Source organism: Dermacentor silvarum, chromosome 9 (assembly GCF_013339745.2).
Source record: "Dermacentor silvarum isolate Dsil-2018 chromosome 9, BIME_Dsil_1.4, whole genome shotgun sequence".
NCBI classification, from domain to species: Eukaryota; Metazoa; Arthropoda; class Arachnida; order Ixodida; family Ixodidae; genus Dermacentor; species Dermacentor silvarum.
In genome coordinates this window covers 153,342,417-153,358,961 of record NC_051162.1, presented here as the reverse complement: position 1 = coordinate 153,358,961, position 16,545 = coordinate 153,342,417, and positions in this window count along the sequence as shown.

Sequence of the window (16,545 nt, the reverse complement as noted above, 5' to 3'; positions counted from 1 at the left end):
TGCAAACTGAACCAAAGTCCAAAGACCACGCAACGAACCCAAGAGAGGTTGAGCGACCAGTTGTTTTTCATATGTGATTTGATTGCATGTTTAGGATTGTACTTTTGCAACGTGGAAGATCCTGGACTATCAAAATAGTTTGCTTTAATTACGTCTGCCACGCAGAATTCTACGTTATTATGACCACGGGCATATTTCCTTGGGTTTGTACAAATGCCGATTGCTTCTCCTGTTGCAACCAAAGTCAGCTGTTGTATTTCTCCTAATACGGGCACACTGCTGAGCTAAAAATGTTTTGGTTTTGTGTACATAACAAATTTTTTTGCATTAGGACAACGGCAAACAAACCAAATGGTAACACATTGCTTTCTACAACGAAAAGATGCCTTGCAGGGTGGGTAGTCTAAAGTTTCACTGAATGTGGGCATGTGAGCAGCAATCGGTGCACAATGCCTCATGCGCAACTTTTCTTCGCTCCACAGATTTTGCTGATGCTGGCCCTTGCTTCACCTTCTGCGCCCATCCATATCTGCCCTACCGTAGGCGGCTGCGTTGATGCTGCCCGCGATCGGCAAGAGTTCGTCGCCCCCACGTGTGGTCTGCATAACTTCCCGTCCTTCCTGGATGTGCCGCTAGACGGACACCTCATCGCTTCCAGAACGACAGCATCGGCTGATTTGCCGCCCTTTCCCAGCCCTTTCAAAAGCAGCTTGCTGATGAGCGTCTCCTTCAGTGGGCATGTGAGCAGCAATCGGTGCACAATGCCTCATGCGCAACTTTTCTTCGCTCCACAGGTGCGTAACATTTTGGCTCTGTATGCTAAATGGAGTGACAATCGCTCCCTTTTGCTGCTCCCATGCCCACTTGTCCTATATGCCACTGTGTGTGACTGCCTCGATGTGGTGCTGTTGTTGTTGCAATGCGGTGATGTCGAGGAAAACCCGGGGCCTCCAAAGGTGCAGAAGTCACCTGAGGATGCCCCTGCCTCGTGTAGTGTTTCCGAACCCCAGTCTAATCAGATGAGCACGGTCTTATCCATGCTTAAAGACATAAAGAAGACGACAGTTGAGCTTGCTAAAGGTCAGTCCGAGTTGAAATCGGATATGAAGGTTGTGAAAACTAGCCAAAACGCAATTAAAAGCAAGCTAACCGATATTTTCCGCCGCCTTGAATCGCTTGAAAGTAAATCTGATGCACTAGACATTATTTGCAATGATTTCGCCATAATTCAAGAGAGCGCCGAGCGGTTGTAAAAGCAGCAGGACACAATAGTCTCGCGCTTGGATGACTTGGAGGACAGATCAAGGCGTAATAACTTGATCTTTTACGGCATACCCGATTCCCGTGAATCGTGGCTGCAAACTGAACAGAAAGCCCTAGATGCTCTATCGTCTGCGATGGGAAGTGCCTTACCACCAAACTCAGTTGAACGGGCGCATCGAATTGGGACTTTTTCGAACACGAAGTGTCGCCCTGTTATAATGAAACCATCGAACTTTAACATTAAGGAGAGCTTGCATTCGTCGCGCAGCAAGCTGAAAGGTATCAACATTTCAGTATCTGAGGACTACTCGCCTGCGACAAGGCTCGCTAGGAAAAAAGCTTCTCGAATTTGGTAAAAACCAGCCTGATTCCCCCTCATTTAAACTACGTTTTAACAAGCTTTTAATTGATAGGAAATGTTTCATGTATGATACAACAAGTGACAGCGTTAAGCAGGTTAAAAGTGTTGTTCCAGATCACGCACGCGTACCTGACAATCCGCGTCATCAGCCTGCTACGTAGGAACGTGCGAGGGGCAACGGTATATCTTTAACAGCACAAGCCTCAGTGCTCGTTGCTAACGCCAGAAGTGTTATTAGCAAGCGCGAAGCACTTGACTCGGTCGTCCATAGCTGTGATGCTGGTATTATTGCATTAACAGAAACGTGGCTACAACCTCAAGTGCAAGATTGTGAAATATTTGACCTGTCTCGTTTCCGTATCTTCCGTTGCGATCGCACTGCTCGCCAAGGCGGAGGCGTACTACTCGCTATTTCAAAGTCCTTGCTGTGTCATCAAGTCCACATTCACTGTAACCTTGAAGTTGTGTGTGCTTGCGTTGATATCGGTCGTCGTAAAATTACGATCGTTGTTTGCTACCGCTCTCCCTCCTACCCACCCACTTTTACCGCTGAGCTTCACGATGTGCTTAACACACTTACTTTGCGGCATCCTTCAAACCCCATTATATTACTGGGGGATTTCAACTTGCCCAACATATGCTGGACTACTGATCCTCCGCGCTGTTCTCCATTTTCTTCGCAAAGTAATGACTTTCTTGATCTCTGCTCTTTATTTTCCCTATCGCAATTAGTACTGGAACCAACAAGGATCTCAGCCAGCGCTGCTAACATCCTTGACTTAATCTTATGCTCTCATCCTGACATGCTTACCAATGTTTCATGCTTACCGGGCTTAATTTAAGCGATCACCTGGGTCTTTCTTTCAACATATTGTCTCCTGTGTTAAAACCACTTATTGAAAAAAAAAGTAATTTATCACTAGACAGGGCAAATTTTGACGATATTAATATTGAGCTAGCTAACTTTCTGGATCCTTTTTTCAGCCAATTTGATGATCGCACTGTTGATGAGAACTGGATCGTTTTCAAAATTAAAATATACGAGCTCACCGATAAGTTTATTCCATAAAGTGAAATATCATGTAATGTTAAGAAGCCCTGGTTCAACTCCCAGTTAAAAAGGCTTTCCAACCGGAAAAAACGACTGTATCGGATAGCAAATAAAAGTGCGCTGGCTTAGAAATGGGATGCTTATAAGGAGGCAAACGATACCTATATAGAGGCTTTAAAACTTGCCAAACAGGCATTCCACGTACACACATTGCCCAAAATGCTTGCGAATGACCCCCAATAGTTCTGGCGTGTAATTAACCCCTCAAAAGATAATGCGGTCACGCTGATCGCTTCCAGTGGTTCACCGGTACCCGATGATATATGTCCCCGTGTACTTAATTCTGTATTTTGTGACAACTTCGTCGCATGTACTCATCCTGTGCTTCCAACTTTTGAGTGTTGCAATTACCCAGCTATGGATTTTATAATCATCGAACCTCTTGGGGTCGAAAATGTAATTAAAGGTCTAAAGTTGTCATCAAGTCCTGGTGCTGATTTGATTAACGCAAAATTTCTGAAAAATACTGTTGTTTATTCATCTGTTCTACTTTCAAGAATTTTTCAGCAATCTCTAGACACCCATCAGCTCCCTGCAGATTGGAAGGTCGGGAAGGTGTCCCACTTCACAAGGCCGGCAGCAAAAATTCGCCCCTCAACTACCGCCCCATTTCCCTCACCAGCATTCCTTGTAAGGTTCTTGAGCATATTTTGTACTCGCATTTAGCAGAGCACTTAGACAATAATTCATTTTTCACTAAAGTACAACATAGTTTCCGAAAAAACTTGTCTTGCGAAACTCAACTTCTTTCTTTTACTCACAGCCTTCATCTTATTCTTGACGAAGGTTCATTCGCTGACTGTGTTTTCTTTGACTTCGCCAAGGCCTTCGACAAAGTGTGTCATAGATTGCTTCTATTTAAACTTACCAAACTTAATCTTGATCCTAACCTGTTTGCATGGCTTGAACATTTTCTTATTAATCGGTCACAGTACGTTGCATCAAATAACCATATATCCCCATTTAGCCCCATAGACTCTGGTGTGCCCCAAGGATCAGTTCTAGGCCCTCTTATTTTCTTAATTTACATTAACGATTTACCCAATGATATTTCTTCTAGCATTTACCTTTTCGCAGATGACTGTGTTATCCTCCGTGAAATCTCGGACAGTTCTGATAACAAGTTCCTACAAGACGATATTAACGCTCTCTCTAACTGGTGTGACGTATGGTTAATGCAACTTAACGTAAGTAAATGTAAATGTATGCGTGTAACTCGTAGCAATATTCCTCCGCAGAACTATTATCTTAATACTCCCCTAGAAGCCGTAACATCCTATAAATACCTAGGCGTCCATATAACCTCGACACTTTCCTGGTCATTACACATCGATAAGGTGATCAACAATACTAACCGCATGCTAGGTTATATTCGCCGAAATTTTTCTTCTGCTCCTATGTCATTAAAGTTAATCTTATACAAAACGCTTATTAGGAGTAAAATGCAGTATGCCTCATCCATCTGGGACGCTCACCTTCAAACCCTTATTCAATCACTTGAACTAATCCAAAACAATGCTGCGCGTTTCATTTGTAGTAGTTATAGTCGCACTTCAAGCGTAACTTCGATGAAAAATTCCTTGCTACTTCCTCTACTCTCCGCCCGACGTACGTGCTCTCGCCTTGCTTTATTTCATAAACTATATTTCCATAATTCCTACCTGCGCGATAATCTTATATCATCTCCTACCTACATTTCCTCTCGCATTGACCATAGCCATAAGGTTGGAATAATCCATTGCCACACCAGAACCTGTCAAGAATCATTTATTCCCAGGACCTCTCAAGAATGGAACCACCTTCCCGGCGCAGTTGTTGCAATCAAGGACAAGTCAAAGTTTCGTTCGGCCATATCCGACATCATCGCTCCTTGATACCATTAACTAATCAGTTTTTTTGTATTAACTAAACCACTTTTGCTGCTTTGTTAGTTACTTATGTATGTTTTGTTTCTTTTTTCCCACTACCCTCTGTAATACCTCGGTCTTGAGGGTACAATAAATAAATAAATAAATAATTTCACTTAGTCGCAACTTATCAGACTTCCTACCAACTTTAAAACCTAGACCATCGCTATTATATGACTTGATAGTGACAGTTTCGTAAATTGCATGTTCCTTGTATCAGCAATAATTACCTCATTCTCAAACCTTTTCATTCTTTTGATGCGAAAATCATCGACCACAATGCCATTCAGGAAGTGTAGCAAATACAGTTTTGAAGGCAGTAAAATAAAGCTGACCACCTTTGTTCACAATTTTCTTTATATTTCAATTGGTAAACTTTAAATTTTTTACGTGAAATTTCTCCCAGAAAAAATTCCGTGTGTCGCAATAACAGATACATTCCTCCACGAACATTTATACGTGCAAGCGTCTATGGCCTGGCAGTGAAATCGGCGATGGATTTTTGAAGCGGCGAAGGAAGTGAGTGCCGGAGGAGGATGGCGCCTGTCGGTGCAGAACACAATCGTGCCCCCGGGAAAGTACGAAGGAGCAAGCTGATCGCATGGCAATGCAGCGTCACCAAGAGGAAAGTCTAAGTGGAGTTTAGCGAAGCCTCCCAGTGAAGGAGGGTAGGCGGAGGAACGCTGGGTTGTCTTCCTCTGGCAATTGCAAACGGGTGTTGTGCGCGGAATGGGCATACCGGGTTTGTCTTGAGATAACATCGTTACCGCGTGCCGTCAGCTGTAAGTGCGAGTGAAGAAAGCATGTGACGGTGAGCCGACGATAGCGGCTTAATCTCGCGTGCAAGGGGGGAAAGCTGGTAGGAAGCGCGCTTTCTTCCCACCCGGGGGGAGGTTGCATTTGTGGGCTGTCATTGTCAAAATTCCAAGGAATAACTGTAAAAAATGTAAGGCAAGGTAGAAGCAACTTTAGTGACAGAATGCTGTTGCAATATAACCCGAATATACCGGATGTCATATAACAATGCGTGCCACATACATATACCTAAATATATACGAAAACGTTCGATCACGGACAGCTACGCCCACACCGACACCGGTTTTTTAAGACACGTGGCGCTTAAGGCTACCGCGTTAAATGCACATGTTACAATACAAAAGGCACACCATCGCTTGGTATGCGGCTAGGTGTATTCTGAGCCCTCGTGATTCTAGTTCATTAAAATTCTAATAATTTTCTTTCCGTAGTTATATTGCGGGATTTAAGCACATTCAAGCTAATTTATAGCTTGGACGCAAAATAACCATGTACATTGAAAGCCGGGTCGAATGTACCAGAATCCAACAAATATTTCAATACTCAATAAATAAAACACCAGATTTGAAACTCTGTTTGCTTCCATCCTGTACAGTGTGGAACCGCAAGGTAGGTTTATACTTGTCCACCGCACAGGCTCCGAATTTATTATCATGTTTTGTTTCCATACTACACCACGGAGAAGGTGCGTCGAAATGAAACCAATTAATCAGCAATTACTCGCGCTTAGCCGTCGAGGCTCCCACCGACCGGGTCAGCCGTAACCGCAGGGTGTTAGGCAAATGAAGCTGTGCATTTTAAGATGACCTGCCGTAGTTGTTAAGTGCTTTGGCATGCTGGTGCTGCATATGACGCGTCGCATTCACGTGCACATATCTGTGGAATATACACACATACTAATTTTGCGAGGATAAATATAATGCATCAAATAAAATATCGCATTTAAAAACCTACTCAAGCATGACTCAAAGAGAATGTAAGTTTGACGTCTACAAAATGCCATTTCAGCAGAGTTTCATCGCATCAGCACGCTTCCTCTGCACATTTGTTATATGTCACATGTGACGTCTGCGCTATTCTGCAGTTACTCTGTTCGCCCGCATGCAACAATCATCACCATTGCTTTGTAGAGGGGCCTGTGGGAGCGCCATTGACACCGTGTAGTTTCCCACATCGGAAGTCGTCAAAAAAGTCAAATATGTACCGAGAAATACCTGCGGACCTTCATTCACTGCGCAGCGGCCATCGTTTCAACCTCCCGGTTTCCTAAGGCCGCCACTTTGTAGGACCAAAATAATTGTTTCTTTCTTTGAGAAATGCTATCACATTCAGTTTAGAGCAGCAAAGTACCAGTCCATTCAACATCGGTAGGAAATCATTCTTTTCTTTTTTAAGAAACTTGTAGCTAACTTTAGGCTAAATTGGATCGAGTAATAAATGGAGGTCAACAAAGAAGCTCGGAAAGAACTTTTGTGGTCGTGCAGTGATATCTTATCATCATCGTTATTGCAGCTTTGTCAGCCGGTTGTCTTCATAAAGTCGTCGTCGAGCCATTTCATTGTCGTCATGCCGCTTTTCTCCTTCCATCGACACGATTCCTTCTCTTTCGTTCCAGCGTCGTCACTGCAGCGTCATACAGTGGTCGTGCCTTCATGCTCATGGACGACTTCGACAAGCGAGTGGCCCAAAAATGGGGCTAATACCAGACACAAGGGTATGTGTCATGTAGACAAAGCAAGGAGTGTCGCAATATGACTACTACCAATTTTAAATAAACGTGACTTCTGCAATACGGTGTGTCACTACTTTGCTTCATTGCTAATCGCTTTAAAGTTGACAGTAATCATGAGATGCGATATTTCTGTAAGCAGAGAATGTTTTTTTTTTTTTTCTTGTGGCAATGAGGTAGGATGGTGCGTTGCGCCTATGAGCGAGGATAGTCAACGTATTGTGTGCTGCTCATTGACGTCGGTGAATGATGTTTCAGTATTAATTACATCATGCCCATACCTTTTCATTCTTTTGATGCGAAAAGGCTCTAGTACCAACCCATTCAGGAAGTGCATCAAATGCAGTTCTGAAGGCAGTAAATTGAAGCTGGCCAGCACTGTTCACGATTTTCATTAAATTTGGGTTCGGAAACTTTAAATTTAATTTACGTGACATTTCTCCAAGAAAACTTCCGTGTGTCACAATAACAGATACATTCCTGCACGAACACTTTTATGTGCAAGCGTATATGGCCTGGTAGTAAAATCGGCGCTGGGATTTTTGAAGCCGCGAAGGAAGCGAGCGCCGGAGGAGGATGGTGCCTGTAGGTGCAGAAGAGAATCGTGACCGCGGGAAAGTCTAGGTGGCGTTGAGCTAAGCGTCGCAGATGAGGAGGGTAGGCGGAGGCGCGATGGATTGACCACCTCTGTCAGTTGCAACGGGTTCTGTGCGCCGAATGGGCATACCGGGCTTGTCTCGAAATAACATCGTTACCGTGCGCCGTATACTGCAAGTGCGGGTGAAAGCATGCGACGGTGAGCCGACGATGGCGGCTTAATCTCGCACGCAAGGGGGACAAAGCGTCGAGGAAGCGCGCCGTCTTCCCACCCGGGGCGAGGGCGCATTTGTGGGCACTCATTGTGAAAATTCCAAGGAATAAGTGTGTCAAAAATGTAAGGCAAGGTGCGAGATACTTTAGTGACAGAATAGTGTTGCAATATAACCCGAATGTACCGCATGTCGTATAGCAATGAATGGCGTATACATATACCTAAATATATACCAAAATGTTCGGTTGCGGCAGCGGGCCGACACCGACACCGGATTTTCTGTGGCAAGGGGTGCTTAAGGCTATCGCGTTAAATGCACGTGTTACAACACAACGCAGAATCGCTTTATTTGCGGCTAAGTTTATTCTGAGCCCTCGTGGTCCTAGTTCAGGAAAATTCGAATAAATGTTTTTCAGCAACCATATTGCTGCACAAAAAACGTATATTTAAAATATTTACAGGCGAGTAGCACAGGCGTAACTGCAACCAGCCAAGATGGCGAGGAGCAACATTTACTACCTCTTCTTCGGTGCTGGTCTAATGCTGACCTGTGCTTCGGTGTCAGTCTTCTTCTTCTGTCTCGTGGCATTGCCTCCGGACGAAAACACGCACACCATACGGGCAGGTCAGAGTGCATCATCAGCGGACGGGTTATACGGCTTCAGCCGGGCAACATGAACTACGTCAGTCTGGATTGGCACCGATGATAACATTGGCTTTGCTGGTGCATTCTCATACGTCACGTCCGTAACTTTGCACAGAACGCCATAAGGACCGTGGTAGCGTGGTAGAATATTCGATGAGAGACCAACGCATCGAATTGGCCACCAGAGGAGCACTAATTAAGTATCCAGGAGCGTAATATACATCCTTGTGACGGCAATCGTAGCGGTTATTCTGTGACACCTGTGACATCTCATGGCGGTCGCGTGCGATATGACGTGCAGCGTGCGCTCTAGCGATGGCATCTTGTGCGTACTACGATGGTTGTTGTGGAGCGGCTGGTAGTAAAGTATCCAGGGGTAGTATCGGTTTCCGGCCAAAAAGACGATAAAATGGTGAGCAACCTGCCGTATCGTGTCGTGACGAATTATAGGTGAATGTAACAAAGGGTAATGTAGCATCCCAGTTGCGGTGGTCGGCGGAAACGTACATGGAGAGCATGTCGGTTATGGTGCGATTCAGGCGTTCGGTGAGGCCGTTTGTCTGAGGAGGATAGGCGGTGGTGACTTTGTGTTTTGTGGAGCATGACGTCGAAGGTCATCGGTGACACGGGACAACAAGTAAGGACCGCGATCGGTGAGCAGTTGACGAGGCGCTCCGTGATGCAGAATAATATCGTTGAGGAGGAAATCGGCAATATCGGTAGTACAGCTTGTTGGAAGTGCGCGCGTAATAGCGTAACGCGTGGCATAGTCCGTCGCGACAGCGACCCATTTCTTCCCTGACGCTGATGTAAGGAAAGGTCCGAGCAAATCGAGGCCGACGCGGAACAACGGCTCTACTGGGACATCGATAGGGTGAAGAAGGCCGGCGGAAAGCGTCGGTGGTCTCTTGCGTCACTGGCACAGTTCACAGCGGCCAACATACTTCTGTACGCAGCGATAAAGCCCAGGCCAAAAGAAACTACGCCACACGCGATCATAAGTGCGCGTTACACCAACATGGCCTGCTGTAGGTTCGCCGTGAAGCTGCTGGACAACAGTGGAATGCGTGTGGGAGGGTACCACCAGCAAGCGCGCAGGGCATTCGGGGCATACACTGCTGTAGCGGTATAAAGTTCCATTATGGAAGGTAAACATCCGGAGCGACTCGTCAAAGGCTCCGGAACTGAGACGGTTGACGATGGAACGTAACGCCGGATCGCGCCGCTGTTGATCGCCGAAATCAAGAAAGTGAGATATAGAAAGGACACAGGCATCGGTGTCAGGGTTGGTGCTGTCGGGTGGATCCACAGGCTAACGGGACAGGCAGTCCGCGTCCTGATGTAATTGGCCAGACTTGTGCATGACGGAAAACGAGTACTCTTGTGAATCGCGAAGCCCAGCGCCCGAGACGGCCTGTCGAATCTTTCAGCGAGGAAAGCCAGCAGAGCACATGGTGGTCAGTGACTACCGTGAATGGGCGGCCAAAGAGGTAAGGCCGAAATTTGGAGATGGCCCAAACAAGGGCAAGGCATTCACGCTCGGTAGTTGAGTAAGCGTTCTGGGGCCGAGAGCAGGTGGCTGGCGTGCGCTATGACGCAGTCACGACCATACTGGCGCTGGGCAAAGATGGCTCCGATTACCTATCCACTGGCATCCGTCCGAACTTTCGTAGGAGCAGATGGGTCGAAGTGCGCCAACAGAGGAGAAGTCGCCAGTAGGCGGATAAGCACAAAAATTGCATGAGCTTCTAGATGGGACCAGACGAAAGGCGTATCTTTCTTGAGAAAGTCGGTGAGCGGATGGGCGATGTCAGCGAAATATTTGACAAAGCGACAAAAGTATGAACATAGGCCAATGAAGGAGCGAACGTCTTTGGTTGAGAAAAGTGCAGGGAAATGCTTCATGGTGCGATTTTTTTTCCGGGTCAGGTCAGATTTCTACACCATTAACAAGGTGGCCGAGCACTTTTATTTCGTGGCGACCAAAACGACGCTTGGATGAGTTAAGCTGAAGACCGGCGCTGCGGAACAGTTGGAGGATGGCCGACAGGCGCCGAATATGGCTGCCAAATGTCATTTAGAAAACAATAACGTCATCTCGGTAACATGAGCAGGTTGACCGTTTGAAGCCACGAAGGAGCGCATCATCATGCGCTCAAAGGTGGCTGGCGCATTGCATAGACCGAAGGGCATAACTTTAAATTGGCAGAGCCCATCAGGTGTCACAAAAGTGGTCATCTCGTGGTCCATAGGATCAACGGCAACCTTCCATTAGCCACACGGCAGGTTGATGGACGAAAAATAACTCTCTCCATGAAGGCAGTCGAGGTCATCATGTATGCGCGGCAAGGGATATACGTCCTTGTTAGTGATCTTGTCCAGGTGGCTGTAATCAATACGTAAGCGCCAGGTGCCGTCTTTTTTCTTGACGAGCACAACTGGGGATGCCCATTCGCTAGACGAAGGTTCTATAGTGTCTTCTGCCACCATCTTGTCGACTTCTGTTTGTATAATCGCCCGTTCAGCAGTAGAAACGCGATATGGACGGCGATGAATAGGGTTTACGTTGCCAGTGTCGATTCGGTGCATGACAACCATTGTCTGGCCAAGTGGGCGGTTGTTAAAGTCAAAAAATCCCTGCTCCGACGCTAACACACGGCAGAGTTCATGAGCCTGCGCAGGTGAATGGTCCGCAGCTATCATTTTGTTGAATTCACAGGTGGGCAATCTGATGGATCCTGCTGAACACGTCGGACTCAAAGGGGCCTCAGGTGCTAGCGTGAAGATTTGACAGTCGTTGAGGGATGCCAACGTTGCAAGCGCAATTACGGATGCTAGAACACGGGCGGGTAAGCCAAAGTTGAGCACAGGCAGATAAGCTTCATTGTTGACAATTTTGACAACCGTGTGTGGCAGGGTCACATTGTGTGCCACGACAACGTTAATATTAGAGGATGCAACGTAATCCCCGTCAGCGACAGCAGGAGTGGGCGTCAAAAGAACATAAGTAGTGGATTGGGGCGGCAATCGCACGAGGTCTAAAGAACACAGTTGCGTAGGCTTAGAAGGAAGAGTCTCGGAAGCAGATGGGAGTTCAAGTTGCAGGACACCAGTGCCACTGTCAACGAGGGCTGACTGTGTCGACAAAAAGTCAATGCCCAAGATCACGTCGTATGGGCACTGCTCAAGCGCAAGAAACTGAGCGCTCGTCCTATGGACAGATATTGTAACGCGATCAGTACACGTTCCAATAAAAGTAGGTGTGCTTCCATCGGCGACTCTTACTGTACGTACCATGGCGGGTTCAAGGACTTTCTTCAGCATCTCACGAAGACTAGCGCTCATCACCGAGATATGTGCACCAGTGTCGATTAGGGCTGTAATGGTAACACTGTCGAATTGTACTTCGAGCAATTTACAGCAAGTAGGAACAGTCAGAGGAGCATTTCGAGGCCAGATCTAGAATGCAGTGTCACCTCCGGGAGCTGCACTCGTTAGTTTTCCTATGCGTAGCATCCAGCGTTGGCAGGCGACGGGAAACGGCGGGTTTGCGGCGAAGGGAATCGGCGATCGCGCGGCGATGATGATCGGCTGTACACATTGGTACAAGTGTCGACTTCGGGCGTGTCAGGCGGCGGAGAGCGCGAAGATGTTGTACGGGAGTAGCCTTCCGCACGAAGGTGCACCAGCCAATCGGCGACGTCCGACGGCTCCAGCAGTGTCGTGCAATATGTCCAACTCGAGAACACGCGAAACATATTGGGCGATCGTTCGGCGTCCTGCACTCAGCGGGATTGCGGTATGCCGAGTAAAAGGGCTGGTTCCTCGGCGCGACTGGTGGCACGCGAACAGTGCAGACTGAGGAGAGTCTAAAATTAGCGACCTAATGCCGAACCACGGCTTGAATCAATGAAATCATAGGATGGTTGGCAGCGGAGACACCGGGCAGGAGAGGTGCTGCTGACATTGTTTCTAGTTCACGACGAACAATCAGTGTCAAAGTGTTCGAAACCGGCGATTGTAACGTAGATAGTGGTTCCTCACATGATGACGATGCGGCAGTATTGGGGAGCCCGTTGAATTGCTGGGTGATACGGCGGGATTTGGCTTGTTCGAATTGCCTACACTCTTTCACAATAGCATCCATGGTCTCACAGTTCCTGAATATTAAGAGGTCGAATGCGTCATCGGCGATTCCTTTGAGGATGTGCCCGATCTTGTCCGCTTCGGACATGTTACCGTCAACTTTACGACAAAGCGCTAGAATATCCTGAATATACGAAATATATTATTCAGCAGATGACTGCACGCGAGACCCAAGTTCTTTTTTATCAGGCTAGCTGACGACCCAAGGGCTTGCCGAACAAGTCATTCAGTTTTTCTTTGCAAACGTCCCGGCTGGTCACATTGTGCCCATGCGTCTCGTACCAGACCTGCGCGGTTCTTTTCAGATAAAATACCACATTCGACAGCATAAGCGTATCGTCCCATCTGTTCTGTTTGCTGACACGTTGATACCGTGCAATCGAATCCTCGACGCCCACGTTATCTGTGCCACAGAAGGTGTCCGGATCTTGCGGAAGCGATGACAGACGGTGGGGACGGCTGCTGCACGGTCGGTTCCGGCGCAGTGCGTGCTTCAGTGGCCATCGCCTAGGGAACAACGCGGCGACCACTTCGGAGTTCCGTGCTTGGGTGACGGTGAGGAACAGGCAGCGTACCCAGTATCTCCACCAGAAAGTGTTGCACAAAAACGTATATTTGCCAATATTTACAGGCGAGTATCACAGTCGTAGCAGCAACCAGCGAAGATGGCGAGGAGCAACCTCTACTTTCTCTTCTTCGGTGCCGGTCTAATGCTGACCTCTGCTTCGGTGCCGGTCTTCTTCTTCTGTCTCCCGGTAATATTGCGAGATTGGAGCACACTCATGTTTATTTATAGCCTATTTCTTGTTCTTCTTCCTGGTGTTTTACGTGCCAAGACCAGTTCTGAATACGAGGCACACCATAGTGAATGGCTCCGGATTATTTTGACCACCTGGGGTTCTTTACCGTGCGCTACAACGCAAGCACACGGGCGTTTTCGCATTTCGCCTGCACCGAAATGCGGCCACCGCGGCCGAGATTGGATCCCGCGCAGCGCAACGCCTTAGCTAACTGAGCCACCGCGGCGGGTAGCCTATTTCTTGACGCAGACTAATCGTGTAGATTCCAAGCCGGGCAGAATGTATCAGAATCCAACGAATATTTCATTACTCGATAACAAAAACGCCATACTTGGAACTCTGTTTACTTCCATCCTGTACAGCGTGGAACCTCAAGGTAGGTTTATACTTGTCCATCGCATAAGCTTCGAAATTATTCTCAAGCATTGTTTCTATACTGCACCACGGAGATGGTGCGTCGAAATGAAAACACTTATTGAGCGATTGCTGGCGCTTAGCCGTCGAGGCTCCCACCGACAGGGCCACTCATAAAAGCAGGGAGGTAGGCAAATGAAGTTCTGCATTTTAAAAGCACCTGCCGTAGTTGTTAAGTGCTTTGGCATCCTGGTGCTGTACGTGAGGTCTCGCATTCACGCGCACATATTTGTGGAATATACACATACAAATTTGACGATGTCTAAAATAAAATGTCGCCTTTATTAACCTATTCAAGCATGACCTATAAAGAATTTAAGTCTGACGTCTATGAAAGGCCCTTTCAGCAGAGTTTCTTCGCATCAGCACGCTTTCCTCTGCATATTTGTTATATGTCACCTGTGACGACTGCGCTGTGCTGCAGTTACCCTGTTCACCCGCATGCCATAATATCGTATAGCTGACTGCATACCAGTGAACTTCTAAATATTAGAAACAAAATACTAGCCGTCAACTTCGTGTTTCACCTTCAAAGATGGCTCTAAAACATCGTTGTTTTGTTGTGTGGCCTGTAGGAGTGCGATTCACACAGTGCCGTTTTGCAGATCGGAAGTCATCAAAAAAGTCAAGTATGTACCAAAAATAGCTGCGGACCTTCATTCACTGCGCAGCGGCCATCGTTTCAACATCTCGGTTTCCTAACGCCGCCGTTTTGTAGGACAAAAATAATTGTTTCTTTCTTTGAGAAATGCTAGCACATTGAACTTAGGGCAGCAGAGTACCAGTCCATTCAACATCGGTAGGAAATAATTTTTTAAGAAACTTGTAGCTAACTTTAGGCTAAATTGGATCGAGTAATAAATGGAGGTCAACAAAGAAGCTCGAAAAGAACTTTTGTGTTCGTGCAGTGATACTCTTATCATAATCGTTATTGCAGCTTTGTCAGCCTGTTGTCTTCATAAAGTCGTCGTCGCGCCATTTCATTGTCGTCATGCCGCCTTTCTCCTTCCATCGACCCGATTCCTTCTCTATCGTTACATCGTCATAACTGCAGCGTCATACAGTGGTCGTGCCTTCATGCTCATGAATGACTTCGACAAGCGAGTGGCCCAAAAATGGGGCTAATACTACACACAGGGTATGTGTCATGTAGACAAAGCAAGGAGTGTCGCAATATGACTACTACCAATTTTAAATAAACGTGACTTCTGCAATACGGTGTGTCACTACTTTACTTCATTGCTAATCGCTTTAAAGTTGGCAGTCATCATGAGATTTGTTCTGCCGCAATGTTTCTGTAGCGCAGAGAATGTTTTTTTTTGAGCAATGAGGTAGGATGGTGCGTTGCGCCTATGAAGCGAGGATAGTCAACGTATTGTGTGGTGCTCATTGACGTCGGAGAAACGTCTGCCGTATATGACGCGGCACGTGTCTCAGACTTGTGCAGGTCCCACGCAGATGTTCTTTTTGAAGATATCAGTGAGAGGACGAGGAATTGCGGCACATTTCATAACATGACATCAAAAGAATGAACCGTGCCCCACGAAGCTATGAACATCAGCATATGAACAAGAAAGTGGAAGCTTGTTGACAGCGCTTACTTTTTTAAGGACTAGGCTGTGCACGGGTAGCGTCGGCATAGTGTCCTACTACGCGCATTTGATGATGGCCCAAATGGCATTTGGTTGAATTTAGCTTGAGGTCGGCTCTTCGAAAGACATCAGAAATGATCAAAGCTGTGAAAAACAGAGAAAAGGTAATTACAATACCAAAAGTAATGGAGGTATGTGGATTATTCATATCAGCTTAAAAGAAAGTCCATCATGCCTACGAACGTAACAAGGGAGTTACAATGTTTAAAATGCATGTTTAGAAGTTTCTAGAGGCCGTCGGGCGTGATAAAAGCTAACTTCTTGGGACCCTTTTCATGGACAGGACTTTATCAGGAGCGAGAGCTCTGAAGAAAAATATCTCGCCTCGTGTGACGAATCGTGCTCGTCATCGCTACACGGAAGAGGATGCATGCCTTTTGATTGCGTTAACATTCTTAGGGCATTTCCCGCCCTTTGGTGGTCATCCATCTCTGCATCTATGTATGTACATTTGTTTGTATGCAACCGTTTTCCTGCCTACCTGGGTCAGTTGGCAGTCCATGGTCGAATGTGTGGCGCATCGGACTCTTGTGCTGAGGGAACCGAGTTCGAAACCAGCCGTCAGCCGACCTTGAAACAGTCAGAATGTGATAATCTGCACATATGTGCCCATATTCAACGAATCTTTTTCACGCCTAAATGGGTTACTGTTGATGCAGAACTGGGTAAAGTACCTTGGTTCGAAAAAAACTCTTTGATTCCGACTTGGTGCAGTATGTGTCAGTCGCTTTGTGCTAGTTTTCAAGGAACCTCTTTGATGCAAACTTGGACCACTGTGTATGTTCTTCACGTTCGTGACAACTCCAGTGAACAATGCGCTAAGATGGTCCGCTCAGTATTCGCCACTTTAGTGTGCGGCAAGGGAAGGAAAAATCTCAGGATTCACTGG